Below are 13694 nucleotides of genomic sequence, written 5' to 3'. Positions count from 1 at the left end.
ATTCCACCATATTATGGTCACTCTTCCCCAAGGGGCCTCGCACAATGAGATTGCTAATTAATCCTCTCTCATTACACAACACCCAGTCTAAGATGGCCTCCCCCCTAGTTGGTTCCTCAACATATTGGTCTAGAAAACCATCCCTTATGCACTCCAGGAAATCCTCCTCCACCGTATTGCTTCCAGTTTGGCTAGCCCAATCTATGTGCATATTAAAGTCACCCATTATAACTGCTACACCTTTATTGCATGCACCCCTAATTTCCTGTTTGATGCCCTCCCCAACATCCCTATTACTGTTTGGAGGTCTGTACACAACTCCTACTAACGTTTTTTGCCCTTTGGTGTTCTGCAGCTCTACCCATATAGATTCCACATCATCCAAGCTAATGTCTTTCCTAACTATTGCATTAATCTCCTCTTTAACCAGCAATGCTACCCCACCTCCTTTTCCTTTTATTCTATCCTTCCTGAATGTTGAATACCCCTGAATGTTGAGTTCCCAGCCCTGATCATCCTGGAGCCACGTCTCCGTAATCCCAATCACATCATATTTGTTCACATCTATTTGCACAATTAATTCATCCACCTTATTGCGGATACTCCTTGCATTAAGACACAAAGCCTTCAGGCTTGTTTTATTAACACCCTTTGTCCTTTTAGAATTTTGCTGTACAGTGGCCCTTTTTATTCTTTGCCTTGGGTTTCTCTGCCCTCCACTTTTCCTCATCTCCTTTCTGTCTTTTGCTTTTGTCTCCTTTTTGTTTCCCTCTGTCTCCCTGCATTGGTTCACATCCCCCTGCCATATTAGTTTAAATCCTCCCCAACAGCACTAGCAAACACTCCCCCTAGGACATTGGTTCCAGTCCTGCCCAGGTGCAGACCGTCCGGTTTGTACTGGTCCCACCTCCCCCAGAACCGGTCCCAATGCCCCAGGAATTTGAATCCCTCCCTGCTGCACCACTGCTCAAGCCACGTATTCATCTGCGCTATCCTGCGATTCCTACTCTGACTATCACGTGGCACTGGTAGCAATCCCGAGATTACTACTTTTGAGGTCCTACTTTTTAATTTAGCTCCTAGCTCCTTAAATTCGTTTCGTAGGACCTCATCCCTTTTTTTGCCTATGTCGTTGGTACCAATGTGCACCACGACAACTGGCTGTTCTCCCTCCCATTTCAGAATGTCCTGCACCCGCTCCGAGACATCCTTGACCCTTGATCTGTCCCATAATTTAATTACGTGCTGATAGTCAGTATCTAGGTTTAAATATGGGTAATGATTACTTGTGTAATGGCATTGGGAGGGCTGCTAGGACCCATGAAATAATATCCTGCACGTCTAATTGTAAATGTACATATTTCAAATCTTAAATGTGAAGGGATCAAAACTGAACCATAGATGGTTCAAGAAAGTTATTTAGAATTGAATTTCAGAACATTAAAAAACAAAGAATTTTTATTGTAATATTTGAGTTCTAAATTAATTCCAGTTTCAGTATAAGCTGATGTTAAAATAACCATTTAATGTACTCGACACAAACAAGGCATTTGCAGCTGCTAAATATGTTGTTTTTGAAATTAGTCTAGCTCATTTTTTCCTCTTCTAGACAGGCTGACTTATATTATATGCTTGATGGTGTTTACAGTCAAAATTGCAGTTTTACACAGCAGAATCTCTTGAAGAATATTAATTTCAAACCTCTCATGATAATTAACTTCTTCCCTGGTTTTGGCAGTATCTCTATTGCAGTGAACAAGGAAACTCGGCCTCAATAAGATGGAATCCAGTCCTTCATAAATTGTAATAATGAGATTGACTTCACTGTGTCACTTATCATGCAATCTGCATGTCATTATAGTTTCCACAAAAATACTTTAAAGGCAAAGTGAATATATATATTCAATTTTTTTTAAAGTAAAATGTCTGGGAAAAGTTAGTTAGCGCTGATGCAGCAAACAAATAAAAAGATTACGCATAAAAAAATTATGAAAATCTCTTTGTGCTGCAGTCTCATCTTTTTCAATTATAAATTCCCATGTCCACATTTATCTTGGAAAAGCCATCTGTAAACTGGATCTTAAGCACAGTAAGAGTATCTCTCATGAATGCTCATACAGCTGATGTAGAGGCTTTGGCTCCAATCTGCAAGAGGCTCTACTGTCCATCTTCAACATTCTAAGGGATCCGATTGAGAGTACTTTGAGGCAGAGATTTAAAGATCTCATTGCTATCACATCCTGACGCCAAGCAGATCAGTGGGCATGCTGAGACTGTGTCCAGCAGCAAGGGCATGGCTGAAGAAAACACAAATGAGACTGTGCTCATGCAGAGCGATACTCATCCAGCCTCTGTATGCAATGAAAGTTGAGGAGAGATTCGGGGTGGTATTTGGGGGATGGTAGACAATGAAGATTTTAATGGAGAGGCGAGAGAGATGAGGAGCTTGAAGGAGGAGAAGGTACCAGAGGAGTAGTGGCAGAGACAAAGGTATGCTTGGTGCTAAGAGTCACACTGCAGCAGTATGGGTAGAGCAGGTGGTGAAAGATATAGCCAGTGTGGATGATTCAGTAAGAGGAAAACTGTAGTCAGCTTTAAGCCAAGTTTCAATCAAAGCCAGGATGAAAAAGCAATCAGCCACAATAAGGTCATGGATGGCAAGGGCCTGGTTTGTGAGTGAACAGACAGACTGGTGAAACATGCAGAAAAGATCAGTGGTTGCTAATCTGCTGGCACAGTCTGAGGGGGGTGAGGGGGTTATGTTGAGTGGGATGAGAAGGAGGTTGGTGAAGTTAGCCTGCAATGGACGATCTTGCCGGGAAGATCAGCGAGAAAAGACAAAAAAAAAATCAGCAAAGAACCTAAAGGAGCTGAAAATTTGAATTGAAAAACCTGAAAGCTTTATTTACAAAAGGCAGTCTCTGTTGAAATATTACATTTATATCAGTAGATTGTAAGCAAAAGTTTGGAAAATAAAATCAGACTTTGTATGACTATGTTTCATAAGGTAAGATCCCGATGAGGAAGGTCATTCATTCATCGAATGAGAAAGACCTTCCTGATGCCCCACCACAGTATTCAACTGTTTCTGAAATGATTACTAGGTTTTCACATCTACTGCTCTATCTGTAACCAGGGAAGGAAACCTGTAGTCTGGCCTATATGTGACTCCAGTCTCAGACCAGTGTTGTTGACTAACAAGCCACACGGTTGTCTCTAGCCACTACTGCAGCAGTTCAAGAAGAAGACCTATCATCATCTTTTCAGGGCAACTCACGAGAGGCTTTGCCAGTGATGATGATTTGTACCTCAACTCCATTTTCCCATCTTTGCTCCATATCCCCTGATACCGATCAAAAATCTATCAGTCTTGAAAGCTCCAATTGTTCCACCATCCACAGCCTTTTGGGGGTAGATAGTTCCAAATTTCTACTATCCTTTGTGTGAAAAAGTGCTCCCTGAGTTCACTCCTGAATGGCCGAGCTCTAACTTTAAGGTTAAGTCTCCTTGTTCTTGATTCCCACGCCAGAAGAAATAGTTTCTCCGCATTTACTCTATTAAATTCTTTTAACATTTTAAATACCTCAATTAGATCACCCCTCAATCTCAGTCCTTCAATTCTGCTGTCATTCTGTGGTGAAGGACACTTGGAGGTTGCACTGCTTGAGGGGGTGTTTTGTACTGCTGTTCCTGTGGTGACTTGTTGTTGGATTATTACTGAGATCCCTTCTTTATGCTACAAAGTGTTTCTCCATTCCACACCCGCCCCGATTACAACCTCCAGATGCTCTGGTCAACTGTGCAGGAATATTTAAAAAAACAAAATGCTGAGCTGGAGGTCTCTTCCAACGAATGGAGAAGAAAAACGTTGCAAGTCCTGATTGTGATTTAAACAGGCAGCTGGGCCTGTAGTCCTGCAATGTCGGCATAAGCAGAATCATCTCTGCTTAAATGCTGACTGTTTCATGGAATTGACATGGACTCACAGTCCAATCACTTGAACCATTTTCTTTAGAACTTGGTTCAACAAAGAGATGCTACGGAGAGTAAGGAAGAACCTGCATTTCTCGACCACCTTTCACATCTTCAGATGTTACATAGCACTTCACAGACAGGGAATCATTTCTTGAATGTTGTCTGTTTCAGTAGGCAAACACAGAAGCTGATTTTCACAAAGAAGGACCCACAAACTGCAAATTAAATGAATGAACATTTATGCTGTTTTTGGTACTATTGGATGAGGGAGGAATGTTGGTCGAATCCCTGTTCTTTTCCCGATCATGCTATGAGATCCATTATGTCCATCTGGATAGCAACTGTTTAACATTTCACCCAAATAGCGACACCTCCAAAAATGTAGCATTTCTTCAGTGTCAGACTAGATTATGTGGTACAGGTTTTGGAGCGGGACTTGAACCCACAGCCTTCCGAGGCAGAGATGAAAGTTATACCAGTTGAGCCAAGCTGACACTAACAATATTCTTTAATCATTCTCACACACAGAGTAAAATCCAGATTGTACTTTTTGGGAATCCACAGGCCTGGTATGAAAGTGTTACCACAACACTCTCATCATAATCAAAGGCAGTCCCTCGGAATCGAGGAAGACTTGCTTCCGCTCCTGAAGTTAGTTCTTTGGTGGCTGAACAGTCCAATACGAGAGCCACAGACTCTGTCACAGGTGGGACAGATAGTCGTTGAGGGAAGGGGTGGCTGGGACTGGTTTGCCGCATGCTCGTTCCACTGCCTGCGCTTAATTTCTGCATGCTCTCGGCGATGAGACTCGAGGTGCTCAGCACCCTCTTGGGTGCACTTCCTCCACTTAGGGTGGTCTTGGGCCAGGGACTCCCAGGTGTCAGTGGGGATGTCACACTTTATCAGGGAGGCTTTGAGGGTGTCCTTGTAGCACACTAGCATTGTACACAATGCCCTACCCTCCCATTGTATAAAGGCGTCTGATCCAAGCTCTTTTCCACTCTGGCTGGGCCATTATTATTTGGTATGTCCAGTGGCACTGACCTGTGCAATACACCTCATGCAGTCTAACTGGTTCCACACTAAGTCGCTTCACAACTTGGACATATTTTATGATTGGAGTGCAGTTCAGGTTTGAACACTTGATGTGCTCGTCCTACAGTCCAGTATAGACTATCAGCACAAGCATAGTGCAATGAAGTAGAGAGTGAAGGATGGAGAAGAAAAATATGAGAGACAGAGACTGGGGAAAGGAGGTGGAAAAGATGAGATGGATTAGCAAGATTGCCAGAAAGAAAAGTGTTAAGTTGCAATGAAATAAGATCTGAAAACTATGATAGAGCAGGTCATTACTGTTGTTCAATGCCAAACAGTGATTGGCTAATTGTCCATTTGAGGTTTTATCTTTGTTGGATGTCAGTCACCTTAATATTATTTAAATATAGAGCTTGTAGAGAAGGAAGAGTTTCAGATGAGTGTGTTTTGGAAGGTATGCTGCTTAAGAGGTGTGACAAAGACTTGCATTTATACAGCACTTTTCATCACCACTGGATGCTTTACAGCCAATGAAGTACTTTTGAAGTGTAGTCACTGTTGTAATGTGGGAAATGTGGCAACCAATTTGTGCACAGCATCTCCCACAAACAGCAATGTGGTATTGACCAGATAAACTGTGTTTGTTATATTGATTGAGGGATAAATATTGGCCAGGATACCAGGGATAACTCCTCTGCTCTTCTTCAAAATAGTGCCTTAGAATCTTTTATGTCCACCTGAGAGGGCAAACAGGGCCTCGGTTTGATGTCTCATCTGAAAGACAGCACCTCCAACAGTGCAGCATTCCTTCAACACTGCACTGGAATGTCAGCCCAGATGTATGTGCTCAAGTCCCTGGAATGGGATTTGAACCCACAACCTTCTAACTCAGTGGTGAGTTTGCTGCTCACTGAGCCACAACTGAGATAGCCATTGGCTGTTCCTGGTGGGCCGTAGAAATTTCTGTATCTTGGAATTGAGATTCAGGGTGAAGGTTCTGGAAGAGACAATCTGGCTGATGTGTCTTTTTGGTGAGAAGACTGCTAATAAAGAATGGAATCTGGTGAGTATTAGTGAGATGGTACCTAGGGTTATGGGTATTACATCAAAATGGTGGATGGCACTGAACATGTTGATTCTGCAACAGATGTACATCATTAATATTGAAATTAGTGCAGTTTTCTTTATCTGAGACAGAGTACTTTTTCCTAATATGAGTCAATATGCTTAATGAATTGGTAGTAAGTTCAATTTCCAGTTGCAGATGCTGTGCGCCTCGGGTCATATAGTGAAATATCCAAGATGAATTCAATTTATGAACTTGCTCCGTTGGTAAGCCGAAGAGAAGTACTCCTCAGGCCTCTGTGTCATTGAAAGCCAGCACTGCCATGGTTGTTGACCTCTGCGTTTTATGTTTTTGATTTGATGTGTTGAATGGATGAATGCTAGAGTGAAAGATGCCATTTAATTGTTCTGATTGGTTTAACTAAGATGCGTAATAAAGTGGAGGTGAATCTAAAAGTTCAAATGAGATGGGTGGCTTCAGTTTAGCCCAGTTGGTCCATATCTGACTTTTTGTTTGAGCCCTAGTCAGAGTAGAAATAGCAGGATAATTAAGATGAATTGAGGAATGGTGCAAGATGGAGGAATTCAAATTCCTGGAACAGTGGAACCGGTTCTGGGGGAGGTGGGACCAATACAAACTGGATGGTCTGCACCTGGGCAGGACTGGAACCAATATTCTGGGGGGGCAGTGTTTGTTAATGCTGTTGGGGAGGGTTTAAACTAATATGGCAGGGGGATGGGAATCTATGCAGGGAGACAGATGGAAGTAAAATGGGGGCAGAAGCAAAAGGTAGAAAGGAGATAAGGAAAGGTGGAGAGCAGAGAAATCAAAGGCAAAAATCAAAAAGGGCCACATGACATTATAATTCTAAAAGGACAAATAGTGTTAAAAAAACAAGCCTGAAGGCTCTGTGTCTCAATGCGAGGAGCATTCGTAATAAGGTGGATGAATTAACTGCGCAGATAGCTGTTAACGGATATGGTGTAATTGGGATTATGGAGACATGGCTCCAGGGTGACCAAGGCTGAGAACTCAACATCCAGGGGTATTCAATATTCAGGAAGGATAGACAGAAAGGAAAAGGAGGTGGGGTAGCGTTGCTAGTTAAAGAGGAGATTAACGCAATAGTAAGGAAGGACATTAGCTTGGGTGATATGGAATCTGTATGGGTAGAGCTGCGGAACTCCAAAGGGCAGAAAACGCTAGTGGGAGTTGTGTACAGACCACTAAACAGTGGTAGTGAGGTTGGGGATGGCATCAAACAGGAAATTAGGGATGCGTGCAATAAAGGTACAGCAGTTATCATGGGTGACTTTAATCTACATGTGGGCTAACCAAACTGGTAGCAATACAGTGGAGGAGGATTTCCTGGAGTGTATAAGGGATGGTTTTCTCGACCAATATGTTGAGTATGGCTGAATTTGTAATACAGATTGAGGGTGAGGAAGTAGTGTCTCAAACGAGCGTACTATGCTTAAACAAAGGGGACCCAGAGAGTGGTGAACCTGTGGAATTCTCTACCACAGAAAGTTGTTGAGGCCAATTCACTAAATATATTCAAAAAGGAGTTAGATGAAGTCCTTACTACTAGGGGGATCAAGGGGTATGGTGAGAAAGCAGGAATGGGGTACTGAAGTTGCATGTTCAGCCATGAACTCATTGATTGGCGGTGCAGGCTAGAAGGGCCGAATGGCCCACTCCTGCACCTATTTTCTATGTTTCTATGTTACTACAGTGGATGAGGGCAGAGTTGGCTAAAGTAGACTGGAAACACAGACTAAACAGTGGCACAATTGAGGAACAGTGGAGGATTTTTAAGGAGCTCTTTCATAGTGCTCAACAAAAATATATTCCAGTGAAAAAGAAGGGTGGTAAGAGAAGGGATAACCAGCCGTGGATAACCAAGGAAATAAAGGAGAGTATCAAATTAAAACCAATGCGTATAAGGTGGCCAAGGTTAGTGGGAAACTAGAAGATTGGGAAAATTTTAAACGACGGCAAAGAATGACTAAGAAAGCAATAAAGGATAGATAGATTACGAAAGTAAACTTGCGCAAAACATAACAGATAGTAAAAGCTTTGACCGATATATAAAATGGAAAAGAGTGACTAAAGTAAATGTTGGTCCCTTAGAAGATGAGAAGGGGGATTTAATAATGGGAAATGTGGAAATGGCTGAGACCTTAAACAATTATTTTGCTTCGGTCTTCACAATGGAAGACACAAAAACCATGCCAAAAATTGCTGGTCAAGGGAATGTGGGAAGGGAGGACCTTGAGACAATCACTATCACTAGTGGGGTAGTGCTGGACAGGCTAATGGGACTCAAGGGAGACAAGTCCCCTGGTCCGGATGAAATGCATCCCAGGGTATTAAAAGAGATGGCGGAAGTTATAGCAGATACATTCGTTATAATCTACCAAAATTCTCTGGACCCTGGGAAGGTACCAGCGGATTGGAAAGCAGCTAATGTCACGCCTCTGTTTAAAAAAGGGGGCAGACAAAAGGCAGGTAACTATAGGCCGGTTAGTTTAACATCTGTGGTGGGGAAAATGCTTGAAGCTATCATTAAGGAAGAAATAGCGGGACATCTAGATAGGAATAGTGCAATCAAGCAGGCGCAACATGGATTCATGAAGTGGAAATCATGTTTAACTAATTTACTGGAATTCTTTGAGGATATAACGAGCATGGTGGATAGAGATGTACCGATGGATGTGGTGTTTTTGGATTTCCAAAAGGTATTCGATAAGGTGTCACACAAAAGGTTACTGCAGAAGATAAAGGTACGCGGAGTCAGAGGAAATGTATTAGCATGGATAGAGAATTGGCTGGCTAGCAGAAAGCAGAGAGTCGGGATAAATGGGTCCTTTTCAGGTTGGAAATCGGTGGTTAGTGGTGTGCCACAGGGATCGGTGCTGGGACCACAACTGTTTACAATATACATAGATGACCTGGAAGAGGGGACAGAGTGTAGTGTAACAAAATTTGCAGATGACACAAAGATTAGTGGGAAAGCGGGTTGTGTAGAGGACACAGAGGCTGCAGAGAGATTTAGATAGGTTAAGCAAATGGGCGAAGATTTGGCAGATGGAATACAATGTCGGAAAATGTGAGGTCATCCACCTTGGAAAAAAAACAGTAAAAGGGAATATTATTTGAATGGGGAGAAATTACAACATGCTGCGGTGCAGAGGGACCTGGGGTCCTTGTGCATGAATCCCAAAAAGTTAGTTTGCAGGTGCAGCAGGTAATCAGGAAGGCGAATGGAATGTTGGCCTTCATTGCAAGAGGGATGGAGTACAAAAGCAGGGAGGTCCTTCTGCAACTGTACAGGGTATTGGTGAGGTCACACCTGGAGTACTGCGTGCAGTTTTGGTCACCTTACTTGAGGAAGGATATACTAGCTTTGGAGGGGGTACAGAGACGATTCACTAGACTGATTCCGGAGATGAGAAGGTTACCTTATGATGATAGATTGAGTAGACTGGGTCTTTACTCGTTGGAGTTCAGAAGGATGAGGGGTGATCTTACAGAAACATTTAAAATAATAAAAGGGATAGACAAGATAGAGGCAGAGAGGTTGTTTCCACTGGTCAGGGAGACTAGAACTAGGGGGCACAGCCTCAAAATACGGGGGAGCCAATTTAAAACTGAGTTGAGAAGGAATTTCTTCTCCCAGAGGGTTGTGAATCTGTGGAATTCTCTGCCCAAGGAAGCAGTTGAGGCTAGCTCATTGAATGTATTCAAATCACAGATAGATAGATTTTTAACCAATAAGGGAATTAAGGGTTACGGGAAACAGGCGGGTAAGTGGAGCTGAGTCCATGGCCAGGTCAGCCATGATCTTGTTGAATGGCGGAGCAGGCTCGAGGGGCTAGATGGCCTACTCCTGTTTCTAATTCTTATGTTCTTATGGAACCAACTAGAGAGCAGGCCATCCTAGACTGGTACTTTTGTAATGCAAGGGGATTAATTGGCAATTTTGTTGTGCGAGGCCCCTTGGGGAAAAGTGAACATAATATGATGAATTCTTTATTAAGATGGAGAGTGACACAGTTAATTCAGAGACTAGAGTCCTGAACTTTAAAGAAAGGTAACTTCGATGGTATGAGACGTGAATTGGCTAGAATAGACTGGCAAATTATACTAAAAGGGTTGACGGTGGATAGGCAATGGCATTTAATCACGTGGATGAACTTCAACAATTGTACATCCCTGTGTGGCGTAAAAATAAAACGGAGAAGGTGGCTCAACTGTGGCTAACAAGGGAAATTAGGGATAGTGTTAAATCCAAGGAAGAGGCATATAAATTGGCCAAAAAAAGCAACAAACCTGAGGACTGGGAGAAATTTAGAATTCAGCAGAGGAGGATAAAGGGTTTAATTAGGAGGGGGAAAATAGATTATGAGAGTAAGCTTGCAGAGAACACAAATACTGACTGCAAAAGCTTCTATAGGTATGTGAAGAGAAAATGATTAGTGAAGACAAATGTAAGTCCCTTGCAGTCAGAATCAGGTGAATTTATAATGGGGAACAAAGAAATGGCAGACCAATTGAACAAATACTTTGGTTCTATCTTCACTGAGGAAGACACAAATAACCTTCCGGAAATACTAGGAGACCGAGGGTCTAGCGAGAAGGAGGAACTGAAGGAAATCCTTACTAGTCAGGAAACTGAGTTAGGGAAATTGATGGGATTGAAGGCCGATAAATCTCCAGGGCCTGATAGTCTGCATCCCAGAGTTCTAAAGGAAGTGGCCCTAGAAATAGTGGATTCATTGGTGGTCATTTTCCAACATTCTATAAACTATGGATCAGTTCCTATGGATTGGAGGGTAGCTAATGTAACCCCACTTTTTAAAAAAGGAGGGAGAGAAAACGGGGAATTATAGACCGGTTAGCCTGACATTGGTAGTTGGGAAAATGTTGGAATCAATTATTAAAGATGTAATAGCAGCACATTTGGAAAGCAGTGACAGGATCGGTCCAGATCAGCATGGATTTATGAAAGGGAAATCACGCTTGACAAATCTTCTAGAATTTTTTGAGGATGTAACTAGTAGAGTGGACAGGGGAGAACCAGTGGATGTGGTGTATTTGGACTTTCAAAAGGCTTTTGACAAGGTCCCACACAAGAGATTGGTGTGCAAAGTTAAAGCACATAGTATTGGGGATAATGTATTGACGTAGATAGAGAACTGGTTGGCAGACAGGAAGCAAAGAGTAGGAATAAACGGGTCCTTTTCAGAATGGCAGGCAGTGACTAGTGGGATATCGCAAGGTTCAGTGCTGGGCTCCCAGTTATTTACAATATACATTTATGATTTGGACAAAGGAATTGAATGTAATATCTCCAAGTTTGCAGATGACACTAAGCTGGGTGGCAGTGTGAGCTGTGAGGAGGCTACTAAGAGGCTGCAGGGTAACTTGGACAGGTTAGGTGAGTGGGCAAATGCATGGCAGCAGATGCAGTATAATATAGATAAATGTGAGGTTATCCACTTTGGTGCAAAAACAGGGAGGCAGAATATTATCTGAATGGTGATAGATTAGGAAAAGGGGAGATGCAACGAGACCTGGGTGTAATGGTACATCAGTCATTGAAAGTTGGCATGCAGGTACAGCAGGCGGTGAAGAAGGCAAATGGCATGTTGGCCTTTAAAGCTAGTGGATTTGAGTATCGGAGCAGGGAGGTCTTACTGCAGTTGTACAGGGCTTTGGTGAGGCCACGCCTTGAATATTGTGTACAGTTTTGGTCTCCTAATCTGAGGAAGGACATTCTTGCTATTGAGGGAGTGCAGCGAAGGTTCACCAGACTGATTCCCGGGATAGCAGGACTGACATATGAAGAACGACTGGATCGACTTGTCTTATATTCACTGGAATTTAGATGAACGAGAGGAGATCTCATAGAAACACATAGAATTCTGATGGGATTGGACAGGTTAGATGGAGGAAGAATATTCCCGATGTTGAGGGAGTCCAGAAGTCACAATAAGAGTAAGGGGTAAGCCATTTAGGACTGAGATGAGGTGAAACTTCTTCACTCAGAGAATTGTGAATTTGTGGAATTCTCTACCACAGAAAGTTGTTGAGGCCAGCGTTATGTATGGAGAAAGAGTCAGACTGAACACTGTGAGCTCAAAGTAAAGTGTGAGCTTAGTCTTTTATTGCAGGTCTCCAGAGTGCCTCCCAAACCTGTGAAGCCTCCTTAAATACCTGTGCTCCCAAGGGATTATGGGATCCCTTGGGACTCCAGGGGATGAGCCCTCTGTTGGCTGCACAGAGTAAATACAAGTTTACATATATAACAACACTCCCCCTGCCCCCCCCCACCCCAAGTCAATAGGGTAACTATTTACAATGTGAGTCGATCTGGCCCTTCTTGCCCTAGTTGATCGTCTCGGTGTGTGGCATTGTTGAATCATTTGTTTGGCTCTTGCTGGGCTGCTGTACAGCTGGCCTTGCTTGGCTGCCTGGTGTGTTGGGTCCTGCTGGGCTGCCTGGTGTGGATGATGGGTTCTGCTTCATGGTCAACCGTGGTGCCGGTTGCCACTGGTGTGTATGTTGGGGGATCGAAAAAGGTAGGGTCCAAGGTGGTTTGCTCAGGACAGTCCGTAAATTTGAGTTTGATTTACTACAGAAATTTGTTGAGGTCAGTTCGTAAGATATCTTCAAAACAGAGTTAGATGTGGCCCTTACGGCTAGGGATCAAAGGGTATGGAGAGAAAGCAGGAATGGCATACTGAAGTTGCATGATCAGCTATGATCACATTGAATGGTGGTGCATACTCCTGCACCTATTTTCTATGTTTCTATGAATCAGGGCATGATCTCTGTCCAATGCACCTAATAAAATTGGTGCCAGGACAATGGCATGTTGGTCTGCTCACCTCATTTGTTTATTACTGGTGAGCTGCAGATGCCAGTCGTCGTCCCAGAGGCTCGTTGGTTGCGGAGGGCGAGTGAATTCGGCTGGCTTGGACTCTTGTTCCTCCCAGCTCCACAGTAAGGCAAGTACAAAAGTTAATTCTTGCCTTTTTTGGTAGCAGCATCAAGGTATCCTTCCTGACAGGCCTCTTATGCTCATTTAAAATTGGTGAGTTGAGTGCATTGCAGAATGGGTAAGAAAACAGGAATTTTGATGGTTAATCAATTCTGCTTATTTGCATTGATAATGACTGCAACAAAGGTTTCACTCATTTTATGTAATACAACACATTACAGGCATGTAACATTATGGAAATTTAAAGATGCACAGAACAGAGAGAAATCTAGTGAGTTTCTGAACTTATGATTTTTCTAGCTCCCAACTCAGTTTTTCACCTTCAGGAAGTTCTAGGCTATAGGGTCATTGACCCTGAAATTGTGGCCTCTCCTGGTGTGTATGATGTGCGCACGTGCTTGAAGAGGCTCCGCACGTTCAGGGTTTAGGTGCGCAACGCACGCACCTGAGCCCCGCACTTGCGATCTGGGCTATTTCCCCAACTCTTGCTCAGCAAATGTCCTTCAAACTCTTATGTCTGGTAAAAGCAGGTGTAAGGCCTGCTTTTAGAAAAAATAAATATTACTACTTATTTTTATATTAAAAACCCTGTCTATGAAGGCAAGTTTA

The sequence above is a fragment of the Pristiophorus japonicus genome, chromosome 4 (assembly GCF_044704955.1).
Source record: "Pristiophorus japonicus isolate sPriJap1 chromosome 4, sPriJap1.hap1, whole genome shotgun sequence".
NCBI classification, from domain to species: Eukaryota; Metazoa; Chordata; class Chondrichthyes; family Pristiophoridae; genus Pristiophorus; species Pristiophorus japonicus.
The sequence above is the reverse complement of the archived record's forward strand: the minus strand, read 5'-3'. Positions refer to the sequence as shown.